At 41.8% G+C, this 18,931-nt stretch overlaps 1 long non-coding RNA gene across 1 annotated transcript in view; it reads right to left on the bottom strand.

The window, feature by feature from the left end:
• LOC309623785 overlaps nt 1-18,931 on the bottom strand; it is a 519,468-nt gene that overhangs the window by 331,170 nt on the left and 169,367 nt on the right. The window contains exon 2 of the long non-coding RNA XR_014241641.1: nt 5,236-5,943. This is a non-coding gene — a long non-coding RNA (uncharacterized lncRNA). The remainder of the gene's footprint in view (nt 1-5,235; nt 5,944-18,931) is intronic.

Raw genomic sequence — 18,931 nt, 5'->3', positions numbered from 1 at the left:
CCCTCCAATGGCCTCCCACTGCACTAGAACTAAACCCAGAGCCTTTCCCATGACTGCTAAGATCCTGCAGCATCCAGCTCCTTGCTACTTCTCTAATCCCTTCTCTCACCATCCCCTCTCACTCGCTCAGTTCCAGCCTTCCTGGCCTACTTTCGGTTCACTGCTGCCTCGGGGCCTTTGTACATGCTGTTTCCTCTGCCTGGAATCCTCTTCCCCAAATATCCACATGGCTGACTCCCCACTTCGTCCAGGGGTCTGCTCCAAAGTCACCTGCTCGAAGTCACTCTCTATCACCTTGCCCTGTTAATATATCATGGAGTTGTCTTTATATTGTCAGCTTCATCAGAGCAAAGTCTTGTTCTCATGTTCCCAGTGCCCAGACAGTGCCTGGCACATGGTAGGCATTCAATAAGTGTTTGTTAAATGAATAAATGAAAAAAACATAGACCCACATTTGAAATCATACATGTATTTGATATCCCAAGTTATGGTTTCTGAGCATGGCAGCGCTGTTCACAGCGACTTCAGGAGAGGGGAGTGGCAGGGAAAGAAAGATAGTGTGCCTGGTCGGAACACTGTGAGGTTGAGATGTCATTGAGGCGTCCTGGAAGATCATCAGGAGGGTGGGCTGGAGAGGGGGACTTAGGAGTCATGGCAATGATGAGGGTAACACAAATCACAGGGCCTGCCCATGGGAGTGTGCAAGACGAAATGGGAGCCCTGTCTTGTGTGGACTGGGGGGATGAAGAAGAGGGAGGAAAGAGCATTAAAAGGCGGATGAGGGGGACTTCGCTGGTGGGGCAGTGGTTGGGAGTCCGCCTGCTGGTGCGGGGGACACGGGTTTGATCCACGGTCTGGGAGGATTCTGCATGCCATGGAGCAGCTGGGCCCGTGCGCCGCAGCTGCTGGGCCTGCACTCTAGAGCCCATAAGTCACAACTACTGAGCCCACGTGCCACAACTAGTGAGGCCCACGCGCCTGGAGCCCGTGCTCTGCAGCTGGAGGGGCCGCCACAGTGGGGGGCCCGCGCACCATGATGGGGAGTGGCCCCCGCTCGCCGCGGCTAGAGGGGGCCCACGTGCAGCAATGAAGACCCAGTGTAGCCAGAAATAAATAAATAAATAAATTTATTAAAAAAAGGGAGATGAGGAAAGGCAAAAGAAATAAAAGCAAAAATAAACAAATGAGACCTAATCAAACGTGTAAACTTTTGCACAACAAAGGAGACCATAAACAAAACGAAGAGACAACATATGGACTGGGAGAAAATATTTGCAAATGATGCAACCAACAAGGGTCCATCATTTTGCATTTGTAATATCCAAAATATACAAATAGCTCATATAGCTCAACATCAAAAAACAAAACAACCCAATCAAAAGATGAGTAAAAGACCTAAATAGACATTTCTCCAAAGAAGACATACAGATGGGCAACAGGCACATGAAAAGATGTTCAACATCACTAATTATTAGAGAAATGCCAATCAAAACTACAATGAGGTACTACCTCACACTGGTCAGAATGGCCATCATCAAAAAGTCTACAAATAATAAATCCTGGAGAGGGTGTGGAGAAAAGGGAACACTCTTACACCGTTGGTGGGACTGTAAGTTGGAGCAGCATTATGGAGAACAGTATGGAGGTTCCTTAAAAAGCTAGAAATAGAGCTACCATATAATCCAACAATCCCACTCCTGGGCATATATTTAGAGAAAACTCTAATTCGAAAAGATACATGCACCCCAATGTTCATAGCCAAGCAACCTAAGTGCCCATCAACAGGCAAATGGAGAAAGAAGATGTGGTATATAGTCAATGGAATATTTCTCAGCTATAAAAAAGAATGAAATATTGCCATTTGCAGCAACATGGATGGATCTAGAGATTACCATACTGAGTGAAGTAAGTCAGACAGAGAAAGACAAATATATGATATCACTTGTATGTGGAACCTAAACAAAATGATACAAATGAACTTATTTACAAAACAGAAATAGACTCAGAGACATAGAAAACAAACTTACAGTTTTAAAGAGGAAAGTGGGGGTGGGGAGGGAGGGACAAAGTAGGAGTTTGGGATTAACAGATACACACTACTATATATAAAATAAATAAACAACAAGGTCCTACTGTATAGCACAAGGAACTATATTCAATACCTTGTAATAACCTATAATGGAAAAGAATATGAAAAACATATATGTATAACTGAATTACTTTGCTGTACACATGAAACTAACACAACATTGTAAATTAACTATACTTCAATTAAAAAAAAAAGTGGTGGGATGGGGATGCGGGCGGAGGAGAGCCAAAGAGGCCCAGGGGACAGCGGCAGTGTCGCAGGGAAATTGAGGAAGGGAGGACTGAGCAACGGTAGTGCTTTCAGGCACAGTGAGAAAATGAGACCTGGAAATGCATTTTTAAACTCAATTGTTTCAGTTGGCCTTTGGAAAATAAAGTGACATTTCAAAAATAATCATGAGGTTTAAAACTAAAAGCAGACAAGTTATTCCCGGTGTGGAAAGGACTACTTTTAATCAGAGCAATGAGGTTTGGCTTTTTTCCCTAAGTCCCAGATGAGGGGCTCACAAGTTACATTGGATCCACAATGGGGCTGTTCAGGGATCTTTAAAAATGCAGAATTTGCTGCTAACACTTAAAAATTGGGAGAGTTTCCATGAAAACCCAATTTCAAACTTTTTGAAAAATGAGAATATTTGAAAACACTGGCCTCTAATTCCCATGAAGTATCAGTTAGCTGTCCTCTTTATTTTACATTTAGTTTTGAATGTTTCGGTTAAGCAAATAACAATTTTAAAAAAGACCTTTTTATTATGAAAGTTTTCTAACATACTAAGAAGTAGAGATGAGAATAATATAAGGGCACCTCCGTGTATCATCACACAACTTGACAATTTTTAACATCTGCTTTTCTTGTTTCCTCAATTTCTTTTTTTAAAAAATATTTTTTTATAATTTATTTTATAATTTATTTATTTATTTTTGGGTGCGTTGTATCTTCATTGCTGCGCCTGGGCTTTCTCTAGTTGCCGTGAGCGGGGGCTACTCTTTGTTGCGGTGTGTTGTCTTCTCATTGTGGTGGCTTCTCTCGTTGTGGAGCACGGGCTCTAGGCGCGCAGTCTTCAGTAGTTGTGGCGCGTGGGCTCTAGAGCACAGGCTCAGTAGTTGTGGCACACGGGCTTAGTTGCTCCGAGGCATGTGGGATCTTCCCGGACCAGGGCTCAAACCCGTGTCCCCTGCATTGGCAGGCGGACTCTTAACCACTGGACCACCAGGGAAGTCCCATGTTTCCTCAATTTATATCCCAAACTTTCTTTTGTTTTTTGGCAGGGGGAGGGGAGGGCTGAAATATTTTAAGTCAAATTCAAGACATATGATTCTACCCATAAATACAATAGTATTACTTTCTAAGAGATGAAGACCTTTAAAAATCATAACCACGATGCATTATGATACTCAACAAAATTAGTAACAATTCCTTAATATCATCTAATGTCTAAATTATGTTCAATAAGACCCACATACTGCATTTGGTTGACATGTCTCCTAAATTTCTTTATCTACAAGAGCTCCTTCTCCCTCTTTTCTTTTTCATTTTTTCCATTTATTGAAGAAACTGGGTCATTTCTCCTGTAAAGCTTTGCATATTCTAGATTTAACTAATTGTTTCCTCCTGCTGTATTTAACATGCTTGTCTATCTTTGTATTTCCTCTAAAGCAGTTAGAGTTAAAGACTTGGTTAGAATCAAATTTATTCTTTTCTTTTTGTTTGCAAATCTTACTCATTGGTAGTGCTGTTTATTTCCTATTGCTTTGTATCATGTCTGTTGTTCCACACTTTTAAGAATGATTAACGAGTTCAGATGGTGTCAGTGGATCTCACCGCAGTAAAGTTCACCATCATACCATCGATGATTATTGTCTAGATCACGCATTCTTACTGGGATGATGGTGCCTCCAAGGAGACAAAAAATGGTTCTTGGACGGGGGCAGAAAAAGTTTTGTTTTTTCCTGTGCATAAAGCATAGGAGAACATATAGTACATAGGTAGGTATACAGTATATTTGTGGTATTAAAACTTCATGGGAGGAGGGTGTGATTAGGGAGAAAAAAAGTATAAAAAGACTCCTTAGGGAGGTGATAATGAAAAGTAAGTTGACAAACACTGACATGGATATACTATTTCATTAGGGACTGCAAATTGGTGAATTTCTAATGCTATCATTCCTTCACTATGATTCTTCTATATAGAAGAAATTTTCCGTACTATTTTATATCCCTGAAATCTAATCCATGCAGGTAAGGCAAGTAAATGCTTAAATCTTATACTTTATCAGTTTTCAGCATAATGAGTTGAAAGAAACCAATGAGATTTTAAAAGTATCATTTTGAACTTAGAGATGTCATATATTTTGTGTGATTTCTTTCCATCTATTTCAGTGAATATTCTTTTATTATTATTATTATTTATTTATTTATTTATTTATTTATTTTTGGCTGTGTTGGGTCTTTGCTTCTGTGCGTGGGCTTTCTCTAGTTGTGGCGAGCGGGGGCTACTCCTCATCGCGGTGCGCAGGCCTCTCTCTGCCGCGGCCTCTCTTGTTGCGGAGCACAGGCTCCAGACGCGCAGGCTCAGTAGTTGTGGTTCACGGGCCCAGTTGCTCCGCGGCATGTGGGATCTTCCCAGACCAGGGCTCGAACCCGTGTCCCCTGCATTGGCAGGCAGACTCTCAACCACTGCGCCACCAGGGAAGCCCCTCAGTGAATATTCTTAATGCTCAAATTAATCTTGCTTTGGCCAATGAGAGCCCCTTCAGATAGGCTTTTATGTCCATTGACATGCTCCCAATAGTCTGATAGATTCTTGCTTTCACGGTCATGACAAGATGCCCCAGATTTGTCTTTGACATTTCTTTTGCCAGATCTTCAAATACCTATTTCTCTGAGGAGCACTGATTCATTTTAGAGAGAAATGATGTTTAGAGACCACAGTGAGTGCTAAGGATGCTCATTGCTACTTGGTTGTCAGGGCTTCAGTAGTTGTGGCACGCGGGCTCAGTAGTTGTCGCTTGTGGGCTCTAGAGTGCAGGCTCAGTAGCTGTGGTGCACGGGCTTAGTTGTTCCGCAGCATGTGGGGTCTTCCCGGATCAGGGATCGAACCTGTGTCCCCTGCACTGGCAGGCAGATTCTTTTTTTTGTTGTTGTTACTTTTTTTTTTAAAAAACATCTTTATTGGAGTATAATTGCTTTACAATGGTGTGTTAGTTTCTGCTTTATAACAGAGTGAATCAGTTATACATATACATATGTCCCCATATCTCTTCCCTCTTGCGTCTCCCTCCCTCCCACCATCCCTATCCCACCCCTCTAGGTGGTCACAAAGCACCGAGCTGATCTCCCTGTGCTATGCGGCTGCTTCCCACTAGCTATCTATTTTACCTTTGGTAGTGTATATATGTCCATGCCACTCTCTCACTTTGTCCCAGCTTACCCTTCCCCCTCCCCGTATCCTCAAGTCCATTCCCTAGTAGGTCTGTGTCTTTATTCCTGTCTTGCCCCTAGGTTCTTCATTACCATTTTGGGTTTTTTTTAGATTCTATATATATATATGTGTTAGCATACAGTATTTGTTTTTCTCTTTATGACTTACTTCACTCTGTATGACAGACTCTAGGTTCATCCACCTCACTACAAATAACTCAATTTTGTTTATTTTTATGGCTGAGTAATATTCCATTGTATATATGTGCCACATCTTCTTTATCCATTCATCTGTTGATGGACACTTAGGTTGCTTCCATGTCCTGGCTATTGTAAATAGAGCTGCAATGAACATTTTGGTACAAGACTCTTTTTGAATTATGGTTTTCTCAGGGTATATGCCCAGTAGTGGGATTGCTGGGTCATATGGTAGTTCTATTTTTAGTTTTTAAAGGAACCTCCACACTGTTCTCCATAGTGGCTGTATCAATTTACATTCCCACAAACAATGCAAGAGGGTTCCCTTTTCTCCACACCCTCTCCAGCATTTATTGTTTGTGGATTTTCTGATGATGGCCATTATGACCAGTGTGAGATGATATCTCATTGTAGTTTTGATTTGCATTTCTCTAATGATTAAGGATGTTGAGCATTCTTTCATGTGTTTGTTGGTAATCTGTATATCTTCTTTGAAGAAATGTCTATTTAGGTCTTTTGCCCATTTTTGGGTTGAGTTGTTTGTTTTCTTGATATTGAGCTGCATATGTTGCTTATAAAATTTGGAGATTAATCCTTTGTCAGTTGCTTCATTTGCAAATATTTTCTCCCATTCTGAGGGTTGTCTTTTCATCTTGTTTATGGTGTCCTTTGCTATGCAAAAGCTTTTAAGTTTCATTAGGTCTCATTTGTTTATTTTTGTTTTTATTTCCATTTCTCTAGGACATGGGTCAAAAAGGATCTTGCTGTGATTTATGTCATAGACTGTTCTACCTATGTTTTCCTCTAAGAGTTTGATAGTGTCTGGCCTTACATTTAGGTCTTTAATCCATTTTGAGTTTATTTTTGTGTATGGTGTTAGGGAGTCTTCTAATTTCATTCCTTTGCGTGTAGCTGTCTAGTTTTCCCAGCACCACGTATTGAAGGGGCTGTCTTTTCTCCACTGTATATTCTTGCTTCCTTTATCAAAGATAAGGTGACCATATGTGCGTGGGTTTATCTCTGGGCTTTCTATCCTATTCCATTGATCTATATTTCTGTTTCTGTGCCAGTACCATACTCTCTTGATTACTGTAGCTTTGTCTGAAGTCAGGGAGCCTGATTCCTCCAGCTCTGTTTTTCTTTCTCAAGATTGCTTTGGCTATTCAAGGTCTTTTGTGTTTCCATACAAATTGTGAAATTTTTTGTTCTAGTTCTGTGAAAAATTTCGTTGGTACTTTGACAGGGATTGCATTGAATCTGTAGATTGCTTTGGGTAGTATAGTCATTTTCACAATGTTGATTTTTCCAATCCAAGAACATGGTATATCTCTGCATCTATTTGTATCATCTTTAATTTCTTTCATCAGTATCTTATAATTTTCTGCATACAGGTCTTTTGCCTCCTTAGGTAGGTTTATTCTTAGATATTTTCTGCTTTTTGTTGCAATGGTAAATGGGAATGTTTTCTTAATTTCACTTTCAGATTTTTCATCATTAGTGTATAGGAATGAAAGAGATTTCTGTGCATTAATTTTGTATCCTGCTACTTTACCAAATACATTGATTAGCACTAGTAGTTTTCTGGTAGAGTCTTTAGGATTCTCTATGTATAGTATCATGTCATCTGCAAACAGTGATGACTTTATATCTTCTTTCTGATTTGGATTCCTTTTATTTCTTTCTCTTCTCTGATTGCTATGGCTAAAACTTCCAAAACTCTGTTGAATAATATTGGTGAGAGTAGGCAACCTTGTCTTGTTCCTGATCTTAGTGGAAATGGTTTCAGTTTTTCACCATTGAGGGCGATGTTGGCTGTGGATTTGTCATATATGGCCTTTATTATGTAGAGGAAAGTTCCCTCTATGCCTACTTTCTGGAGGGTTTTTATCATAAATGGGTGTTGAATTTTGTCGAAAGCTTTCTCTGCATCTATTGAGATGATCATATGGTTTTTCTCCTTCAATTTGTTAGTATGGTGTATCACATTGATTGATTTCCATATATTGAAGAATCCTTGAATTCTTGGGGTAAACCCCACTTGATCATGGTGTATGATCCTTTTAATGTGCTGTTGGATTCTGTTTGCTAGTATTTTGTGGAGGAGTTTTGCATCTATGTTCATCAGTGATATTGGCCTGTAGTTTTCTTTCTTTGTGACATCTTTGTCTGGTTTTGATATCAGGGTGATGGTGGCCTCGTAGAATGAGTTTGGGAGTGTTCCTACCTCTGATATATTTTGGAAGAGTTTGAGAAGGATAGGTGTTAGCTCTTCTCTAAATGTTTGATAGAATTTGCCTGTGAAGCCATCTGGTCCTGGGCTTTTGTTTGTTGGAAGATTTTTAATCACAGTTTCAATTTCAGTGCTTGTGATTGGTCTGTTTATATTTTCTATTTCTTCCTGGTTCAATCTCGGAGTGTTGTGCATTTCTAAGAATTTGTCCATTTCTTCCAGGTTGTCCATTTTATTGGCATAGAGTTGCTTGTAGTAATCTCTCATGATCCTTTGTATTTCTGCAGTGTCAGTTGTTACTTCTCCTTTTTCATTTCTAATTCTATTGATTTGAGTCTTCTCCCGTTTTTTCTTGATGAGTCTGGATAATGGTTTATCAATTTTGTTTATCTTCTCAAAGAACCATGTTTTAGTTTTATTGAGCTTTGCTATTGTTTCCTTCATTTCTTTTTCATTTATTTCTGATCTGATCTTTATGATTTCTTTCCTTCTGCTAACTTTGGGGTTTTTTTGTTCTTCTTTCTCTAATTGCTTTAGGTGTAAGGTTAGGTTGTTTAGTTGAGATGTTTCTTGTCTCTTAAGGTTGGATTGTATTGCTATAAACTTCCCTCTTAGAACTGATTTGCTGCATCCCATAGGTTTTGGGTGGTCATGTTTTCATTGTCATTTCTTTCTAAGTATTTTTTGATTTCCTCTTTGATTTCTTCAGTGATCTCTTGCTTACTAAGTAGTGTATTGTTTAGCCTCCATGTGTTTGTATTTTTTACAGATTTTTTCCTGTAATTGATATCTAGTCTCATAGCGTTGTGGTCGGAAAAGATACTTGATATGATTTCAATCTTCTTAAATTTACCAAGGCTTGATTTGTGACCCAAGATATGATCTATCCTGGAGAATGTTCCATGAGCACTTGAGAAGAAAGTGTATTCTGTTGTTTTTGGATGGAATGTCCTAAATATCAATTAAGTCCATCTTGTTTAATGTATCATTTAAAGCTTGTGTTTCCTTATTTATTTTCATTTTGGATGATCCGTCTATTGGTGAAAGTGGGGTGTTAAAGTCCCCTACTACGATTGTGTTACTGTTGATTTCCCCTTTTATGGCTGTTAGCATTTGCCTTATGTATTGAGGTTCTCCTATGTTGGGTACATAAATATTGACAATTGTTATATCATCTTCTTGGATTGATCCTTTGATCATTATGTAGTGTCACTCTTTGTCCCTTGTAATAGTCTTTGTTTTAAAGTCTATTTTGTCTGATATGAGAATTGCTACTCCAGCTTTCTTTTGATTTCCATTTGCATGGAATATCTTTTTCTGTCCCATCACTTTCAGTCTGTATGTGTCCCTAGGTCTGAAGTGGGTCTCTTATAGACAGCATATATATGGGTCTTGTTTTTGTATCCATTCAGCCAGTCTATGTCTTTTGGTTGGAGCATTTAATCCATTTACATTTAACGTAATTATCGATATGTATGTTCCTATTACCATTTTCTCGATTGTTTTGGGTTTGTTATTGTAGGTCTTTTCCTTCTCTTGTGGTTCCTGCCTAGAGAAGTTCCTTTAGCATTTGTTGTAAAGCTGGTTTGGTGGTGCTGAATTCTCTTAGCTTTTGATTGTCTGTAAAGGTTTTAATTTCTCTGTCAAATCTGAATGAGATCCTTGCTGAGTAGAGTAATCTTGGTTGCAGGTTTTTCTCCTTCTTTACTTTAAATATGTCCAGCCACTCCTTTCTGGCTTGCAGAGTTTCTGCTGAAAGATCAGCTGTTAACCTTATGGGGATTCCCTTGTGTGTTATTTGTTGTTTTTCCCTTGCTGCTTTTAGTATTTTTTCTTTGTATTTAATTTTTGATAGTTTGATTAATATGTGTCTTGGCATGTTTCTCCTTGGATTTATCCTGTATGGGACTCTGTGCTTCCTGGACTTGATTAACTATTTCCTTTCCCATATTAGGAAGTTTTCAACTATAATCTTTTCAAATATTTTCTCAGTCCCTTTCTTTTTCTCTTCTTCTTCTGGGACCCCTATAATTCGAATGTTGGTGTGTTTAATGTTGTCTCAGAGGGCTCTGAGACTGTCTTCAAGTCTTTTCATTCTTTTTTCTTTATTCTGCTGTGTGGTAGTTATTTCCACTATTTTATCTTCCAGGTCACTTATCCGTTCTTCTGCCTCAGTTATCCTGCTATTGATCCCTTCTAGAGAATTTTAAATTTCATTTATTGTGTTGTTCATCACTGTTTGTTTGCTCTTTAGTTCTTCTACGTCCTTGTTAAACGTTTCTTGTATTTTCTCCATTCTATTTCCAAGATTTTGGATCATCTTTACTATCATTATTCTGAATTCTTTTTCAGGTAGACTGCCTATTTCCTCTTTCTTTGTTAGGTATGGTGAGTTTTTGCCTTGCTCCTTCATCTGCTCTGTGTTTCTCTGTCTTCTCATTTTGCTTAACTTACTGTGTTTGGGGTCTCCTTTTCACAGTCTGCAGGTTTGTAGTTCCCGTTGTTTTTGGTGTCTGTCCCCAGTGGCTAAGGTTGGTTCAGTGGGTTGTGTAGGCTTCCTGGTGGAGGGGACTAGTGGTAGGCAGATTCTTAACCACTGTGCCACCAAGAGAAGTCCCAAATCTTTTCTTTTTTAATTTCCTCATTTCCGTTTCATTGTTTTTCTTTTTTTTCTCTTTTCACCCTATACTTCTCTAACAGTAATTTTCTATGGTGCCTATTAATTTTATCTTTAATTCATTCTTGGGATTTTCTAATTCTGTTTTATATGGTTCTTTTTTAACTGCTATTCTTTTTTTCAGTTTTCTAGCTCATTTTGAAATATTAGGTAATAGTTTTCCTCTCACTGGAGCTACATATTTGTAACGTGTTATTGCTTTTCATAGATATATTACTCTGATAATTATCCGGTTTTTCTTATTCTTTGACCACAATCTTCCTCTGTTTATTCATATTTAAGCAGGATGGGTTTTAATACATTTTGGAGGAAGTTCTGATGTTAAAAGATGATTTTCAGAAACAGGTAGAATCATGACTCTCATGCAGATATAAATATGAACACATGTTAAAAATTTTATTCTATTTGTTAATCAACAAGGGAACCAGGTGGACGTTATAACCCATTCAAAGGAAAACTCAGAAAAGCACGAATCTATGCGGAGTAAAGGAGTGTTGAAATGAATTGCAAATGAAGACAAACTTTTTGCACTTGTGTGGATGGGTATAAGACAGGACAGAATCCACGTGTCCATCAGTTACAAACTACTTACAGAGTTGTAAAAGGACTCCCACAGAATCAGAGTCTAATAAGGCAAAGGGTGTTCTATAGAATATGCATAATTTTCCACTGAAGTATGAGATTTTTTTCTACCCTGTGCAGGAGATAGGGTGGGCCAGCTCTCCCAGCTACTGTGAACCATGGATTCCCCTATAGCACAAAAGATTTGCCCACACCATGGTAAGAGACTTGGCTAAGCATTAGCCTGGCTTCCACCTGCACTAGGCCATGTCTCAACAGGTGACCCTAGGCCAGGGTGCTGAGTCTTTGTTCATGTCGACTGAAAAACACTGCACAATGTGAGAGTTGTGAGTTAAGTTTTATTTGGGGCAAAATGAGGACTATAGCCTGGGAGACCGCATTTCAGATAGCTCTGAGAAACTGCTTCAAAGAGGTAGTGGGGAAGGCCAGTATATATGTGATTTTGGTGAAGGGGGAGTACATGCAGTCAAGCATATATATTTTGCAGAAGGTTGCTGCTAGTCACGAGGAGCAGACGTCACCATGAAGGATTTTAGTGCTTTTCTAGATAAAAGGAGACGCAAGAATTGGCTCATAAAATCTTCTCCTAAAAATATTTAACTATCTGAAGACCTGTTCTGCCAGTTTTTTCCCAGAGCACAGAGTGCCTCATTCCTGATCTCCACCCTGCTCTCCTTTCAGGGGGTGTTGAAGGACAGGGGCTGCAGCAGCTCATGACTTAATCCTTATAGAGGTAGATGGCAAGTGCCAATTTGTAGTTGGCACTCAAAAAAACATAATACAGCCAAACCACAAAATGTACCTTGTCCCAACCCACATGGCCAAACTATTTTCAGTAATTCTTCATTGAACTCCCTTCTGTGATTTTCCGTTTCCTCACAGCCCCTTTCTGTTCTCCCTTTAAAAACTTCAGTCACCTTTGTCCCAGTCAGAGTTGAGCTCAGTTTGTACCTGGGTTTCTGCCCTACTGTCCTGGTCTGAATAAAATCTGTCTTGCTGCCTTTAACACGTGTCTGGCGCTGTTTTTCTTTGACACTCCACACTTTTCTCTCTCTTTTCTGTTGCTTCCACAAAGTATTAAAAATTATTATCTCTCAGTATAGCCAGCTTCCTTTTTATTTTCAGAGATCTGTATCCTCTGGTCACTTCCCTCACAAATAATTAAATCTTTTTTCACTTTTACTCACAAACTTTCTACCCTGGTTGTATTGCTTACTATTCTCAGCAGTTTCCGCCCTGAGTGACTCTGTCTCTTTCCTGAGCATTTTGGAGAGCTTTGAGGTCCCAGGTTATCCCAGCACCCAGACCCCTTCTGTCCCTGTGCAGCGACCTGCAAAGCAGAGCCTTGTAGGCCCCTCCCAGTTCTGTGTACTCCAGACTGTTTCCGGTGGAAGTGAGGCTCTTGTCTCATCACAGAAAGAATTCAGAAATGAGACAGGGAGATCAAGAAAGTAAAGTGAGGATTTATTTAAGCAAGAATACATTCTCAGGGCTTCCCAGGTGGCGCAGTGGTTGAGAATCCGCCTGCCAATGCAGGGGACACAGGTTCGAGCCCTGGTCTGGGAAGATCCCACATGCAGCGGAGCAACTGGGCCTGTGAGCCACAACTACTGAGCCCGCGCATCTGGAGCCTGTGCTCTGCAACAAGAGAGGCCTGCGCACCATGATGAAGAGTGGCCCCCGCTCGCCGCAACTAGAGAAAACCCTCGCACAGAAACGAAGACCCAACACAGCAAAAATAAATAAATAAATAATTTTATAAAAAAAAAGAATACATTCTCAGAGGGACAGCAGGCAGACAAGCAAGGAGCTGCTGCCCTGAGTTTCCTTGGCAAGCCGGTTATAAGGGGCGTACAAATGAAGGGGCAGAATAGTCATTGCGGAGGAAAAGGTTTGGGGGTCAAATTCCCTAATTTTCATCCCAGCTCCACCTTCCCAAGAGGAAGAGGGATTTTTGTCCTTATTTAGCTTTGATTGATAGCATCATGGCATCGCTGCATGATGGGTACTTTTAGCTGCAAGGCTAATTTTATTGTAATGAGAGCATGATGAGCAAAAGGTTACGTTTGGACGCTGGAGATTCCCGCCTTTTCCCGCCTTTCTTAGTCTGTCTCTAGGACACTTATCACCCCCATATGTGTGGTTTCCTGTCAGTCTGGAGGTTCCTGCTTTTCTTTGTCTGCCCATAGACCCCCACTGTTCACAAGATGTGTGGTTTCCTGCCACCTGGCTGGTGCCCCCCGTTTCTCTGCTCATATCTAGCTACATACCCGCTGTAACAAGACCACCTCTCAAGGACCCACTGTTGTCAGTCTCTGCAGCTCCTGGCTCTTAGGACGTCTGGAAGTCTTTGTTTTCCCTCTATCTGCTCCCACACAGCTGCGACCCAGGTGACCTTGTTGCCATCAGCGGTGTCACTGCAGCCTCCTGTATTCTGGGATCCTTAGTCACCTGGTTTTATTAAATATGTTGTCTGTGGCTACTTTTCTTTTGCTGTCCTAGTTATTCTGTGCATGTGTGTAAGAGGAGGAAACTACACTGCCACTATCTCTTCCATCCTTGATTGTGCCCTTTTAGACAGGACACGTGCAGTCCACGGTGCCAAGGTCCCCACCAGGTGGCTTCACTTCCTTACTCAGGACATATTACCCCGCTGGCCTCCACATAGCCTCTATTTTTCTCTGTCTATTTCTGATGCTCAGTGTGTGTTTCAGAATCTATCTGCTTATATTTTCTTTATATTTTTTTCTCTTTATAATAGCTAAGGAGTCACCCCTCCCTTCTTTCTTTGTTCATGTGTTCTTTTTTTGGGGGGGGGGCAGGTATCTGTTTTTGTTTTTTTTCTATATTGCTTTCTTTGTAGGACAAACAGTGAGATTCAATCCCTTCCTCAAGCACTTTCCTGGGACTTTCTTGAACCACCTAAACCTCATTCCCTCATCTATAAAATGAAAATAATATAAACACATCAAAGACTTTGAGAAGATTTAGAATATGGTAGGTCCTCAAGTAGTGCCTTTCTGCCTTTCCAACTGGTCATAATGTTGAAACTCAAGTACATTTCCCAGTGTTTTGTTTGCATTTATCAAGCAGTTTTACATCTTGTTTTGTTTTGTTTTAAAAAAAAAAGGATGTGAATTCAGAACGTTTTAAAATTCCACTTTGAAGAAATACCCTTCCCTCACCCCCTGCTGGGGAAGAAGAAGAAGAAGAAGAAGAAAGGAAAAAGAAACCAGGAAATCAGTTGCTTTTCCTTCTGCTGCTGTCAGTCACTGCCGTCCCCGTCTGGGCCCCTCACAGCAAAAAAAAAAAAAAAAAAAAACAAGGCTTTCTGCTCACGATTCAAATTAACCCCTTTTATGACCATTTTTTTTCCTCCTGAATTGATATCTCCCTGTGACACAAGCTTTAGCCTTTGAAAAAACTGCCAGAAATGATTAGAATGGAGAACAAAAGGATTGCAGCCTCTGAAAGGTAAAGACTGTACACGTTTGAATTCAGTCACCTCTTTTATTATGCAAATACTCCCCCTTGGATTCCGCCTTTCCTGTGTGATTAAATGGAGACTCTCTTAGGATAAACAGAGCACAGATGCTTAAAGAAAGGACCCACATTTCTCAAGTCCCCTTTCCTCAGAAGCCAAATAACTCTCCTCTCCATAGTCCCAGTTGTTTCTTTGGAAAGTTGTCCCTGTTCCATGGGGCAAGATAAGTTTTGAATGACTGTTCCTGGCCATGGGCTAAAAACAAAAACAAAACCGCAATTCTCTGGTTTCCTAGAGACTCCATCATCCAGGTTGAGATCTGGGTGGTGTTTCCTGCCTGATAGAGGAAATAATGGCTCACATTTTTTTTCCGAGCACTTCCTGTGTGCCAGGCGCAGTGCCAAGCCCTCTCTCCATCCAGTACCTCCTTTCCGCCTCCCAACAGCTGCACGAGGTGGGCACTGGCTCGGATTATCTGATTTTGCAGCTGGAGGGCCCAAGACTCACCCAGGGGGGGTCACTCAGCTCGTAAGCACCCAAACCAGGATTGAAACCCACGGGCAGGATCACAGAGTTGGCACCACGTGCAATGCACAGAATCTCATGGGCTTTATGGCAGGGATGCAAGCCTGGGTTTTGTGTCCTTCTGGACCCTGAGCTTCTGGAAGCAGAGCCAAACATGAGGACTGGCATCATGTGCTCAAAAGAAAAAGAAAGAAAGAATGAAAGAATAAACGAACAAATGAATGGATACCAGTCTAAGAAAAATGCAGGATGATAGAGCAGAAAGAACATGGGCTTTGGGGTTGGGCATCTGGGCGCCAGTCTCAGATATGCCAGGGGCTTGCTGTGTGGCCTTGTGCAAATTATCTTTCCTCTCTGGGTCTCTCTTTGCTCTCTCAAGGTTGTGGGGAAGATAAAATAAAATTATCCACAGGAAGCTCTTTGTTAACTAGCATTTTGTAGAGGGGGACAATATATTGTCCAAACCAGGATGATTTGGAAAGGGGCGCTATTACCAATGACACCCAGTCAACCTAAATGCAGGACCATTCTCCTTCTCAATGTGCAAATTACCTCCTGGCTTCCCTGAGAATAGAAGGGAAATCCTGCAGGAGGAGACCCTTGGGAAGTGTTGTTAAGGTTAGTAACTCAGCCCTCTAGGCACCTGACTTTGAGTACCTTGCTCTGTCCTACTCACTCACTAGATCTCTGCGTCACTTCATAGAATGGAGCTGTTTTTGGTTTAACTCAGCAGTGGTCGGGATGATCGATGCCAGAGTCTTTTTTTTTTTTTAACGTCTTTATTGGAGTATAATTGCTTTACAATGTTGTGTTTGTTTCTGCTGTATAACAAAGTGAATCAGCTATATGCATACATATATCCCCATATCCCCTCCCTGTTGCGTCTCCCTCCCACCTTGCATATCCCACCCCTCTGGGTGGTCACCAAGCACCAAGCTGATCTCCCTGTGCTATGCGGCTGCTTCCCACTAGCTATCTATTTTACATTTGGTAGTGTATATATGTCCATGCCACTCTCTCACTTTGTCCCAGCTTACCCATCCCCCTCCTGTGTCCTCAAGTCCATTCTCTACGTTTGCAATGCCAGTCTTATTTTGAATATTTGAATCTCTTACAAGCTGTGTGATCTGGGACAAGATACATAACCTCTCTAGGCCTCATTTTTGTTTCCTGCAAAATGGGGCTATGAATCCCCAAGTGCACAAGTTGTGCGAGGATTGGGTGCTTAGCATGGTCCCTGGCACACGGAAGCCCTCCATAACTGGTCGTTCCCCTTCTTTCCTTTGCATGGACCATGGAGGCTGTTCGAGTATTTATTGAAATCCAAGCATCACAGAGGACAAGGAAAATCAGATTGAGTTGGTCATAGCAGTCTGTTATATTAAGTGGGTAGTGAAAGAAAAAATACCCTACTATGCATACTTGTTGCTACTAGTAATAATAATGGTAACGGTAACAGAAGTGATTGAAGCCCCGTTGTACATGCCCCTGGCCCTCCAGGGTTGACCCGAAAGCTGAGCACCTCCCTCCCCGAGCTTCTGCATCTCTCTTCTCTGCCAAGGGCTTCTCTCCTCGTGCAGCTGTGCCCAGATGCACAGTGGGGCTGGTCACTGCCTCCCAGGGCAGACCCCTACGTCATGGGGGTGAGAGTCCGGGTAAACGTCCCAGCCTCCTTCCCATCCTCCGGGGGGATGATACTGACATGATTCCAAGCTCTTTCTCAGAGGTTCCCACGAGGGCCTGGGCCCCAGGTGCCCACAGCAGGAACCCGCTCAAAACAACACCCAGTACTGGCTTTGCTCCTGTCACTCCTCTCTGTTCCCCCCGTGCTTCCTGCCGTCACCTCATAGAAAAAACACGAGCCCAAATTCTACTCTTTGAGGAACCCCAGATGAGATGGTAACTGCTGTAGTCTGAATGTTTGTGTCCCCAAGCCCCCAAATTCATATTTGAAATTAACCCCCAAGGTGATGGTATTAGGAGGTGGGACCTTTGGGAGGAGATTAGGCCTTGAGGGTGGAACCCTCCTGATGGGGATAAGTTCTCTTATCAAAGAGACACTGGACAGCCAGCTCGTCCCTTCCACCCCGAGAGGTTACAGTGAGGAGATGGCCCTCAGTGAGGAAGCCAGTCCCCAGCTGATTTCCACTCCCCAGCCCCCAGAACCGTGAGGACTAAATTTCCATTGTTTATAAGCCATCCAGTCTATAGTATTTTTGTTACAGCAGCCCTAGCAGATCAAGATAGTACCTAACACTTAAGTGCTGGCTGTGTGCGGGTACTGTGCTTAGCCCTCCCTAAGCATCACTGCACGTGATCCTCCTAAAAGCCCCATGAGGCAGGTCCTATTATTAGCCCTATTTTACAAATGAGAAAACCAAAGCTCAAGAGGGAAGTGATTTACCCAAGTTCACACCGTGACTTAGTAATTTTCCAGGACAGAGATCCTGGGCCAGAAGCCAAGGTTGCACTGGTTGATTCTGTTCTATGTCATTTCACTGATTTAACGTGAAGAGCCTTCTTCAGCGGGGACTTTAGAGACCACCTCCAAGGGGATGGGGGGAGAATATCCAGGCTCTAGAGATCTATGGGTCATGAGATATTGATGAAAGTGGGGCTCTGAGCCATAGAAGAGCTCAGACGAGCCCTGGGAAGAGGCCATCAGTGTGTTTTGATGATATTACTAGAGGCACAAAGGAATTAAGTTCTCTCAGCCATTCTCTGTCTGCTTGACTTCTGGGAAGGAGGTGGGCCTCCTGGAACAAGAGGGGCAGCTAATGCATCACATCTGTGGTGGGGCAGCTACCACACTGGGAACCACATTTCTTTCCTTTCTTCCCTCCTCCCTCCCTCCCTCCCTCCCTCCCTCCCTCCCTCCCTTCCTTCTTTCCTTCCTTCCCTCCTTCCTTCCTTTTTTGTGAGTCTGCTTCTTTTCTGTTGTATTCACTAGTTTGTTGTATTTTTTAGATCCCACATATAAGTGAGATCTTACAGTATTTGTCTTTCTCTGCCTGATTTATGTCACTTGCATAATACCCTCCAAGTCCATCCATGTTGCTGCAAATGGCAAAATTTCATTCTTTTTTATGGCTGAGTAGTATTCTACTGTAGATATACACCCCATCTTCCTTATCCATTCAGCTGTTGATGGACACTTAGGTTGCTTCCATATCTTGGCGATCGTAAATAATGCTGCAATGAACACTGTGGTGCATGTATCTTTTTGAATTAGAGTTTTTGTTTTTTCCGGATCTATGCCCAGGAGTGGAACTGCTGGGTCATACGGTAGTTCTATTTTTAGTTTTTTGAGAACACTCCATGCTGTTTTCCACATTGGCTGCACCAGTTTACATTCCCACCAACAGTGTAGGTTGGAGGTGCATTTCTGATGCAAGGGGTCAGCCAACCCTGCTCTTCCTCTAACCTACAGCATCTCCCGAACTTGGGTCTCTGGCCTTCGAGGGTTGCCAACCACGGGGAGACCGAGGCAGATCCTCCTCCACTCTGTGCACACCGAGTGCTCTCCTTCCCACATTCTGACTCACGTCTCCAAGGTGGGACTTCTGATGCACCTTTACCAAGGAGAAGCCTTTCATTTCAGCTCTTGCTAAGGAATCTATGACCAGATTACCAGGAAACGTCATTTCCTAATTGGACAAATTCCAAGAAGGAAAGTGTATTTTTAAAAATCTGGAGTTAATGAGAGTCTGGAAAACATCCAGGTGAG

This window comes from Balaenoptera borealis, assembly GCF_965194805.1.
Source record: "Balaenoptera borealis genome assembly, chromosome: 2".
Classification (NCBI taxonomy): Eukaryota; Metazoa; Chordata; class Mammalia; order Artiodactyla; family Balaenopteridae; genus Balaenoptera; species Balaenoptera borealis.
This window is presented reverse-complemented; position numbering and strand designations above follow the sequence as displayed.